The following is a 10,946-nucleotide window of genomic DNA, read 5'->3' as shown; positions in this document are numbered from 1 at the left end:
AATTGTTGCCGCGTGCTGATTATCCCCCCCCCCCCCCACTGGTTAAAGGTTTGACATATTGACTGTGTTTATGATTACTACCAGTCATTTAAAAAAAAAAACTGATTTCAAGTTGAAATTGTGTATAACTCAGTGACTGTAAAATATGTGTTTTAGGTATTTGAGCTATTTTTGTTTTGCACTGATTTGATTGATTTTTGTAGTGGCCTCATTAAGACTATTTTTGTTGGCAGAGCAAAAATACACAAGGTAACTGGCAATAACAAGTCTAAAATGTAAGTTACACAATTCTTATTTGTTGAACTGTTGTATCTTTATAGTGCAAAAGTTGTGTTTGTGTGATATTCTCTAATTAAAACATACCCTAAAGAAAAAATGAATGTCCAGTGAAGTGCAACACCCTGTGGACTGATCTACAGATTATCTAGGGTAGAGTTTATAAACAACCTGGAGGTGATGATGATTTATGTCAAATCATGATGAAATATGCCTGTGTGCCAATTACTCTCACCCTCTGAGGTTGAAGTTAGACAGGGCATCCATTATTGTCAAGTGTTTTATACAATTTACTTCTAGGGTTTGGATCTCACATAGATAAAACAAACTACATCCATATAGATTTTCTCCCATGCTGTTCTTTCTTTGAAGGCCAGAATTCAAATATTTAGCCTGCACCTGAGTTTCAAGCCTTCACACTCACTAAAGCATGGAAAAAAGTAGTCAGGAAACGTGCCATCTAAAAAAATGAGGCATGAAAGGATTCGAAGACTTTCTCAGACAGTAGTAGAAGTGAGCATGAAAGCACATTTCATATATGGGTTTTTAAGTGCTCCCTGTAAAACTGGAAAAAAAATTCTAATAAATTTTTTTTTTTTGTAGCTTTCCAGTAAAAATACTTAAAGAAGATACATTTGTCTGAGAAGCAAAATTGTGCAAGATAAGAAGACCTATTTTTTATGTTTAAACATGGAACTCTAAAATAATATATATATGTGTGTATGTATTTATTTATTTATTTTTATTGTTTGCAGTACTGTATATGGCTTTTCTTTTTACTCTACATTTTTATGGCTGCTTTTTTTTGATTCAATGTGGCTTTATCAACATTATGTGACAGCTTTCTGTAGCTGAAATAATAACTCACCTCACCATTTCCCAGCAACCTTATTAAGCTCTGGTTAGACAGATGTGACAAATTCAACACCATGTGCAAAAATCACCTCAGGCTGTAATACAGTCAGGTAACACTGACCTAAAGCCCAATTACAGACCTGTGATGTCCTAGTACCAACTCTCAGCGCTGACCCTGCACCTCACAGTGCATTGGTCTACATAATCTCCCACCATTTGCTTCTGGAAACTACAATCCAGAAAAATTCCAAAAAAGATGCTGCTACACCAGGGTGTGACAGATGTAGTGAGATGACCAGGGAGGGAGAACAGATTTTACCAGGTATCGACAAAACAGCAAAAACCATGAAATGTCCCACACCATTTATGCTACAGACATGAGTAGTACCTCAGATTTCATATATTATTGAGGAGATACGTGATATATTTTTTATTTTTTATTTTAAAGTGATTAGACTTAAAAATTTTCACCTGGTGCTTGAAAAAAATTATTTTGAATAGTAATTAAACTGCCCCTATTATGCCATTTTTACGGTTCCTAATAACTGCATCTCAGCCCCCTGGCATTTAGGGAAACAAAAGATAACGACATGTCAACAACCAACCTAGAACAAAAGCTGCTTCAGTCAGCTGAACAATATTTTAGGCTACTTAGCCAACAAACAAAATAAACTGTGAAAAATAAATACATAATACAGAAAGACCCAAAAATCAATACTTACAAGAAGCAAATTTCACAACAAACAGTCATGGCTTCATACCATTTTGTTAATCCACCGTTCAAATTAGTCAGACATCGCCACTGAAGGGGGATACACCTCCCTCCCTTCAATAAAAGCTCGGCCACCCACGAAGTACGCTTTCTTACCAGCCTTGCGTGCGCTATCAATCATGGGCCATAACAGCTGTCTCTTTTCGCGATCAGTTTTACACAGGTCTTCAGTGAATCGAAGCTTGTTTTCTTGCAGAAATTATGATTTTTTGGCTGCTTTCCAAACTGCGTCACGAAGTGCACGAGTGATGAACTTCATGATGATCACTCTGGAATCCTTCTGCTCCTTCCTCTTGGGACCCAGGCGATGTACTGCCTCTATGCCATCCACAAGCCTAGATTTCTCCTCTGGTAACAAAGCTTGGCAGATCTTTATGACTTCCCTCCGGACGTCCTCTGCCTCGGTCTCGCGAACTCCATATAATTTGAGGTTCCATCGCCTAGAGTACGCTTCCAAATCGTACACACGCTTTTCGATCTGATCGACCGAAGTAGTATACTTCTGTAACTTTTGTTCCATGCAGGACACGTTTTCTTTAAGCATAACAACTTCAGCACAACTTGATTCAATTTTTTTCTCCAATTCGTCCAATCTAGCACCCAACTTTTTTTCAATTCCGTCTGCCCGATCGTTAATTAGCTGGGAGAGCGTGGTGATGATATTGTCACCATCCATAGTGATTTCTTTTCTTCTTTCTCTTTTCGGAGCAGGGGATTCCCTAGGAGTAACTGGCAATTTATGGAAGTCTTCGTCATTGACCGTAATCAACTGTTCCACATAATCATGACAAGCGTCCATTAAGACATTGGTAGTAGCAAGAGCGTTAGCACCTGTGTTCGATCCTTTTCTTTTTTGCTTTAAAGACATGTTTCCACCACAAGTCAACCAAGTATCATATAAACAACTAACTTAAGTTGAACGACAGAAAACTGAGTTTTTATAAAGAACAAATAACTACTTTTTCACGATCAAAATAAAAGTTGGCAAAGCAGAGCTAATTAAAGCACGTCTTCTCTCTGCGCCATCTTGCGCCACCCAACTCACCGAGATTAGAGAAGCAGTCTTCAGTAGAATGACGTGTTTGTGGGCGGGGTCAAGTTGTTCGCGGCCGGCCAACGTAGAACATAGGCGCGCATTATGCAAATGTGTTACCCCCTGACATGTAGCCGTCACGGAAGTGGGATTCGAATTACTAATGACTTGTTTCAGCTGTTCAGAGTCGATTCTTTATTTTGGGAGACTAATAACTTTATTTATCGTGCACTTTCAGCTTTACAAATTTGCAGATTGTTTACATTCACATACAGCTACATTACACACTGCATGAAAGGCAATATTGGAAATGGCATAATAGGAGCACTTTAAAACCTCTTAATACCCCAACTGCCCAAAATAAAACTGTATTTGAAACACTTCGTAGACATCAATCTCACACATACCTGACACAAGAGACTCCTAATGGTCTTTGATAGTTATGAAATCAGTAGGCCTATACAGCGGCATACTGTGTCGTAATGTATATGTTAGAAACAACATTTTTATTTTTTTTAAGTATGCGTTATTTAGGAGATTGTATATTCCGTTGTCTATGATTCTGGAGCATGCTGACTAATGGTAATGGAAAATATCTGTGCTACTGAAATGCTGCTATGTCGTTTTTGCTAAACAGTATAGCTCTTTGATGTGCCATACATGTGAGTTTAATGTATGATTCTGTTGTACATGTCGCCATGTAAATGTAAATTATGGTTTTGTGAATTTGAAAAGCAAGGTTCAGTGGGGGATTATGATTTTCTATCCTCTGACTTGAACTTTAACACACACCAACACTGAGCGTGCTGAACATGATGTAGCGCAAAGCACAAAATGAATATTTTCATATCAACAATTGGTTTTACCTAAATGACTGCTCCCCTCAGTGCCAGGTGCACATGCTTTATGTGCAGTTTTACATTATTGCATTCTGTTATTTATTTATCTGCACCAAATTGAATTTTCCATCTGGCCCAAGCTATAAAGCCGTCTTTGTTTGCTGTTAGATCATTACTCATGATTTTACCTTCTTTTTCCTCTCAGGGGACGTCAGGGCTGCTTTATCCAGAGGAGAGAAATGCACTGTGAAACATTGCCCCGTTTCCACAGCGTTAGGGTTATTTCATCCTGCTGTTGCTATGCAACAATGTGAAATGTTGGCACAACATGATTTAGATCTCGCACAACAATAAAATCCTGTGCATAGCGGCGAATGAAACCTCTCTACCTCCACACCTTTAATGTTGCCAGCTGTAGGCGAACACAATATAAAACACTTTTATTATAGAATTTCTGTCTCAAGTACACCACGGTCTGTTTCTCATTCTAAAAGCTACTTTTTTCCTAATCTTATAATAATGCTTGATGTCTGTCTGTATAGATTTGATATGGCATCACTGATATATTTTGTACAAGACAAAAAAAAAAAAGAGAGAGAGATGTTGGCTATGTTCCAACTTCCTGGTAACTGTGTGCAGATGTATTTTACACTAACTGCTGCAGAAAAAGAGCATTCAAATAACACTTTAATTAGCCGTGTTGTTGATGTGTCCTAGATAGCAGTTTAGAACAGGTGTTTTTCAGCTGATAAGATCTTTCTTATGTTAAAACTGAACTGATAAGGTGCAGTGTGGCATGAAATAGGCATATTTTGAATGTAAGGCTAATGTTTTTGGGCTGCGTGTTTGATAAAGATAAAACTCAATTACCAAAGCTTTTATTCACAGATAAGGTTTGCTTAGCCTTTATGACTTATGCAGAGCCTATTTAAAGAAGGATGATACAATTGCTTCAAAAAACTTAAGAATGAGCTACCGTATTATTGTTATTTTTGTATTAGAAACAGCCTTTAGTTCTGTTTCCAGTCAGCAAATTTTATAAATTAGAAAAATGAATTCATATTCACACATCAGCTAAAGGGATTGATTATCTCAGTTCGTAATGTTTTAAAAAGACATGACCAGAAACCTAAAATGGCTTTGAAAGCAGGCTGCCATTTAAGTTATGAAATTACCACACTGTTTTCGATAATAAAGCTTACAGTAATATGAATATTGCCAACATTATTGCTTGCTGGTAATTCTACTATCTCAATTTAACCTCTACCATGGCGAGCTCCAATCATCTGACATTGTGTCTATATTAAGAAATGAGAATTACAGCATATTAAACACAATCAATGTACTCTATGTGGGCTGTAAAGAAAGAGTCTTGAGGATATGTGTGTGTGTGATGGGGAGGGGGAGGTATAATAGTGCCTGAAAAAGGAGCAGAGAACATTAATCATGGCTCTCTTTCACGGCCTTGACACATGAGTCACAGAAAACTCTGTTTATCTGTGCTCAGAGAAAGAAAGTAAGAATAAATATAAACGCTTTATAGATAATTCCCTACAGAGCGGCAGAAAGCTGTCCTTTCAGACAGCTCTCTCTTTCTCTTGCCATCAGACAGTGCCTCAGATCATCCAATTATTTCCCCCACTGCTAAAGCGTCTGCTAAATGACTAAATGTAAATGTAAATGTAAATATTCGAGATCTTGAATATGATTTATGGTGGATATTATGCAAATCTTATTCAGTCTGTTTGTTTCAGAAATGAAACAAGTGCCTGTCATTATAAGCATTGTGAATCATTAACTCAATCAATTTGTTCAAAAACACTGATTAATTCAGAACAAAAACACAATTGTATGTTGCCGAGTTTTTGATTATGCTTTGGCTTCCTTTCTTATGGAATTACTTTTGTGTCAATAAAAAATGAAAATAACTTTTCAATAAACTAATCGAAAATATAAATTGAAACTGAATAAAATGTCAAAATAAAATATAAACTGAATAAAATTGCAGGCAAAATCTTTGACTTTGTTTTTAATGCACTGCATGTTTTGCTGTTTTCTCTTCTTTCTTTCGCTGATCTGTACTTACAAATGTATGGTGGCCGAGAGAGCTCAACGTAAAAACACACGCAAATAGAAAAAACACCTGCACATTAAGAAAACATCATCAGTTTGACAACACGCGCAAATTTGCAGCGCATTTCTGTATTTGGTTGTGTTGTGAGAATTTGCAGAGTGTTTCTGTATTTGGTTGTGTTGTGAGATTTGGCAGCGCGTTTCTGTATTTGGTTGTGTTGTGAGAATTGGCAGCGCGTTTCTGTATTTGGTTGTGTTGTGAGTCTTTGCAGTGCGTTTTTGTATTTGTTTGTTTGTGTTGTGAGAATTTGCAGCCCGTGTGTTGTCAAATTGATGAAGATGTTTTCTTAATTTGCAGGTGTTTTTTTTCCTATTTGCATGTGTTTTTTTCATTTGCAGCACGTTGAGCTCTCTCGGCCATCATACAAATGCACCTCCATAATTTTCATTTACGCTCCCTGAGTTTTTGTTCATCATTCTGGCACAAATCTCTCGTGGGGGTGGGGCTAGCAGCGGTGTTCTCATTGGCTACTGAGTTTATGATTGACAGCTTCTTGACCTGGAAGTGAAGATATTTATCGGCATTTATCTGCTGCTACAATACATTGTTGAGATGATTTCAGAAATAGCACAGATGAATGATATTATCATCAATCATCGTCGCTATCAGGATACTGGATACTCGCAGTAAGTTGTCTTGCTTTAGTCCAATCATTACAGGAACTGGTTATTAACATACAGTTACAGTCTTCAATTAGATCATGTTTGCTTTGATTAGATCATATTTCCCCCCAGAGTACTGTACAGTACTAAATGTACTGTATCTGACAATGACCAATTCAATTTTACAAGAACGCTGTCAACCACTGCATTTGACAAAAACTTTTACAAAAAGTAGTCTTTAATAATGCCTAAATATATGTCCAAATGCAAAACATAATACATTGTTTATTGAACTGTTGAATAGAATCACATTTGTAATCATGCTGATTTTAGAGGTGGCACTCTTCGTGTGACATTGACTAACTTTCTTTCTGTGGTATTTTTATGCACAATGGCGTTTAGTCTTTCACAAAACATAGCTAACATAGGGACATCATAACTAGCCATCATATTGATTTACGGTCTTAAATATGTCCAGAGCTTTTTTTTTTTAGGTCTGGTCCCTGTTTTTATACAGTCTATGGTCTGGTCCAGCGTTTATCGGGTTGTGCATCAGTATTAATGGTCCGTGGGGAAACACTTTGTTCCGTGTGTAGTTACAGTAAATGGACTAAACGAAGCCTCAAGGCAAATAATTTGCCTCTATGATTTTTTGTATTCGAGTTACTCGAGGTATTCGAGGAATCGTTTCAGCCCTAATATGTATATATATATATATATATATATATACACATTTATTATTTATTAATTTGTTTCAAATATTTTAAGTGTGAAATTTGTCATGTGGGAGTTCAAAGCAGTTTGTATTGTTATACTATAATACATCTTACCACATATAACACAACTTTACCTTAAACAAAATTCTGATGCTGACCCAGAGGATATAATGGTAGTACCAGAGATCCATTGCCCCCGTTAGACAAGAATCTTATTTTTTTCAGACTCATCTTTGAATGACTGGGATCCTGATCTTCAGACACCTGATATTATGCAAATATATTAATTTCTGTGGAGAAATTAAACAAACACAATTCACAAGTACACAAGATGTTGCACTTTATTCATATTAGTCTATGCTGATCTTGGATTAGCATACCAGCAGCATATGATTGTTAAAGGAACACGCCACTATTTTTGAAAATAGGCTCATTTTCCAACTCCCCTAGAGTTAAATAGTTGAGTTTTACCGTTTTCGAATCCATTCAGCTGATCTCCGGGTCTGGCGGTAGCACTTTTAGCTGCAGCTTAGCATAGATCATTGAATCTGATTAGACCGTTAGCATCTCGCTCAAAAATGACCAAAGAGTTTCAATATTTTTCCTATTTAAAACTGGACTCTTCTGTAGTTACATCGTGTACTAAGACCGACGGAAAATGAAAAGTTGCGATTTTCTAGGCCGATATGGCTAGGAACTATACTCTCATTCCGGCGTAATAATCAAGGAACTTTGCTTTCCATAGGTGCAGCAGGCGCAATGAGCCTATTTTCAAAAATTGTGTTCCTTTAAGGGGATAGTTCACCCAAAAATAAAAGTTCTCTCATCTTTTACTCACCCTCATGGTGTCCTAGATGCTTATTACTTTCTTTCTACAGGTAAACACAAATTAAGATTTTTAGGAAAATAATCAATCTCTGTGAGTTCTAAAGATGCTTTAAAAACCACACACAGCGACTGTGACAGTAATCCATCTGACCCCAGTGGTTGAATCAGTGTCTTTTGAAGTGAAAACAATAGATTAAAAAACACCAATAATTAGACTGTTTTGATTATTAACAATCACTTCCAATCAACTCTTATATGTGCATGGGTTACAATCCACTTGTGTTATATGAATTCATGTGGATGGATTATTTTCTTAAAAATCTTTTTTAGTGTTTATGTGAAGAAAGAGAGTCATATATAGTACATCTGGAATGGCATGAAGGTTAATGAGAATTTTAATTTTTTGGGTGGAGTATCCCTGCAAAGACTGATATTTCATTACATTACATAACATACTCATTCACTGTTTTGCTACTTATACTGCAACATGAACTGTTCAAAGAATCATTGCATCGTTTAAAACATATGGATTTTAAACATATTCTGTATATTATGTACTTGTGCATTTTGTATAGTAATGTATATTATGAGAATTATAACAATTTACAGTAAGGTTTATTAGGTAACATTAGTTAACTACTTTAGTTAACATAAACTAAGAATGAACAATACTTCTACAGCATTTATTAATATTAGTTGATGTTAATGTCAACATTTACTAATGCATTATTAAAATCAAAAGTTGCGCTTGTTAACATTAGTTAATGCACTGTGAATTAACATGAACTAACAGTGAACAACTGTATTTTCATTAACTAACATTAACAAATATGAATATATACTGTAATAAATGTGTTGTTCATGTTAGTTATTACATTAACTAACTAATTGCATCCAAGTCTTTCTCTTTGATACCTGTGTATATGCTGTAGTGCCAATTAAGAATGTAAATTTATTTGAAATAATTCACATTTTCAATCACATTCATTCAACTGGTTTATAAAAGTCACAATTGAAAGAGTTGATTGTTAAAAAATTTATTTCCAATTTTAAATGTTAGATGATAATATTAACTAAATAAAATAACTAAACTAAATTATCAGCATGATAAAAACAATTGGCAGCAATAACATTCTTTGTGTGGAATATGTAATGAAATAACCTTTGTGGTCTGTACAAAGGTTTCCACTTCCAAAAACGGTATACTACTGTAAAATTAATGTCCAATACATGTAATGTCCAATACAGTTTTTCACCGTATATAGTAGGGGAATTTACAGTTAACCATTTAACAGGTTTTTACTGTAGCATTTTTACAGTCTTTTACCATTAAATTCACGGTCATTTTTTACAGTGTACACTAAAAATACACAAAATTGACACTATTTGTGTCCAAAATATAAGTTACTCAATAACATCTTGTTTAATGAACTGTTGTATAAAAGCAACATCACACTGGCAATCACTTTTACTCATTTGCTCATAATAATTCTGTTAAACAGTAATAAAAATTTACTTTCAATGCAGTAAACTTAATTGCTTAACATCTACTGTGTTTAGCTTTCAAGCATAGCTTTGTGAAAATTACTACTCTCCAGACAGTCTGATAAAAACACTGTGGACGTAGCAGAAAGAGAGACTTATAAACAGCTTTTAACCTGCCATTTGTGTATGTTTCTTTCTTTTTTCCTTCTTTCTTGTGTAATATTCATGAGGAAAACAAGAAAGTGACAATCGCACTGGGAGGTGGACAGTCTGACAGTTTGTGTGAGTTTACACAAGGAGAAAGCCACGGTTGTTCTCTTGCTCTCTCCCATCACTTGCTCACACTCCTCTCCTGCACTCCCCCTCAGTGTGAGTTTAATTATCCTGCTCATTCTCTTATCTGATTCACACACACATCCAATACTCAATTTTCTCTGCTTTAGGACCCTCACTTCTTCCTATACTTTTATTCAGCCTGAAAGGGAAAGCAGAGATTCAGCTGGCAGCATGGTTGATTTTATCATAAAGAGGTTATTGTTGTTTTATGGCCAGGGCAAGCTGAACAGATTTCTTAGTGCTGTCTGAGAAAGTTGGTACAGTAGCTTTGTCTGTACTGCTTTGCCTGGAGTGGGTTGTTGGCGATTGGTTCTTTTTTAAAACTTCAGGACATAATGTTTACTTTTTGTGTGTATTCATGAGAGATTACCATTTGTATGATGGTGAATATTCTTATGATAAGATGCCGTAGCTTGAAAAAATAAAACAAACCATCCATATAGCTTAAAATGTTTTTTTTTTAATTGTTAATCATTACAGAATGAATTTCCCAAAGATATAAAAAACACTCCCAAGTTCTTAAACTTGGAACATGCCACAGCAAATGGCCTGAAGCTTTCTATCGTGTAACTCTCTAAAATGTCAGAATGTGAAAACTCCACATAAGGATTTTAAGAGCACATTTTCATTTTATGGGATGGATTGGTAGTCTTTCACAGAGCTGTTTGCATTTGCTCAGAACAGCCCTCACCATTACATGCAGTTAAGCCAGTCATGTAAATAGCTGGTTCTTTAGAGAAGCACTAAAGGTCAGGTCTACACAAAGATGGCTTGTTTTTAAACAAGGAGGATGGAGGCTGGGACTTAACCAAGCTACAGTTGACTTAAATCTGAGTGTTTCACACTCAGCCTATAAACCAGTATGGAGCACAAAAGACAATCCAATACCAACATGTAGGGATGTAACGATTCACTCAACTCACGATTCGATTCGATTCACGATTTTGATTTCACGATTCGATTCGATTCACGATTTTTTTTTAACAAACTGAGATTTAAGACAAATTATCAATTAAATGTGTCCTTTTATTATTGCTTAGACAAAATACTGTACGTTTCTTTGTGAAATT

At 35.7% G+C, this 10,946-nt stretch overlaps 2 long non-coding RNA genes across 2 annotated transcripts in view; one reads left to right on the top strand and one right to left on the bottom strand.

Moving 5' to 3' along the window:
- The window catches only part of LOC107742775 (uncharacterized), a 124,173-nt gene that overhangs the window by 7,824 nt on the left and 105,403 nt on the right, over positions 1 to 10,946 (top strand). The gene's annotated exons all lie outside the window — the stretch shown is intronic.
- The window catches only part of LOC107742776 (uncharacterized), an 18,331-nt gene that overhangs the window by 6,897 nt on the left and 488 nt on the right, over positions 1 to 10,946 (bottom strand). Inside the window, exon 2 of the long non-coding RNA XR_001640340.1 lies at positions 4,157 to 4,164. This is a non-coding gene — a long non-coding RNA (uncharacterized LOC107742776). The remainder of the gene's footprint in view (positions 1 to 4,156; positions 4,165 to 10,946) is intronic.

Source organism: Sinocyclocheilus rhinocerous, unplaced genomic scaffold (assembly GCF_001515625.1).
Source record: "Sinocyclocheilus rhinocerous isolate Xijiao unplaced genomic scaffold, SAMN03320098_v1.1 scaffold857, whole genome shotgun sequence".
Taxonomy (NCBI): domain Eukaryota; kingdom Metazoa; phylum Chordata; class Actinopteri; order Cypriniformes; family Cyprinidae; genus Sinocyclocheilus; species Sinocyclocheilus rhinocerous.
Note: the sequence above shows the minus strand (reverse complement) of the source record. Positions and strands in the feature narration are given on the sequence as shown.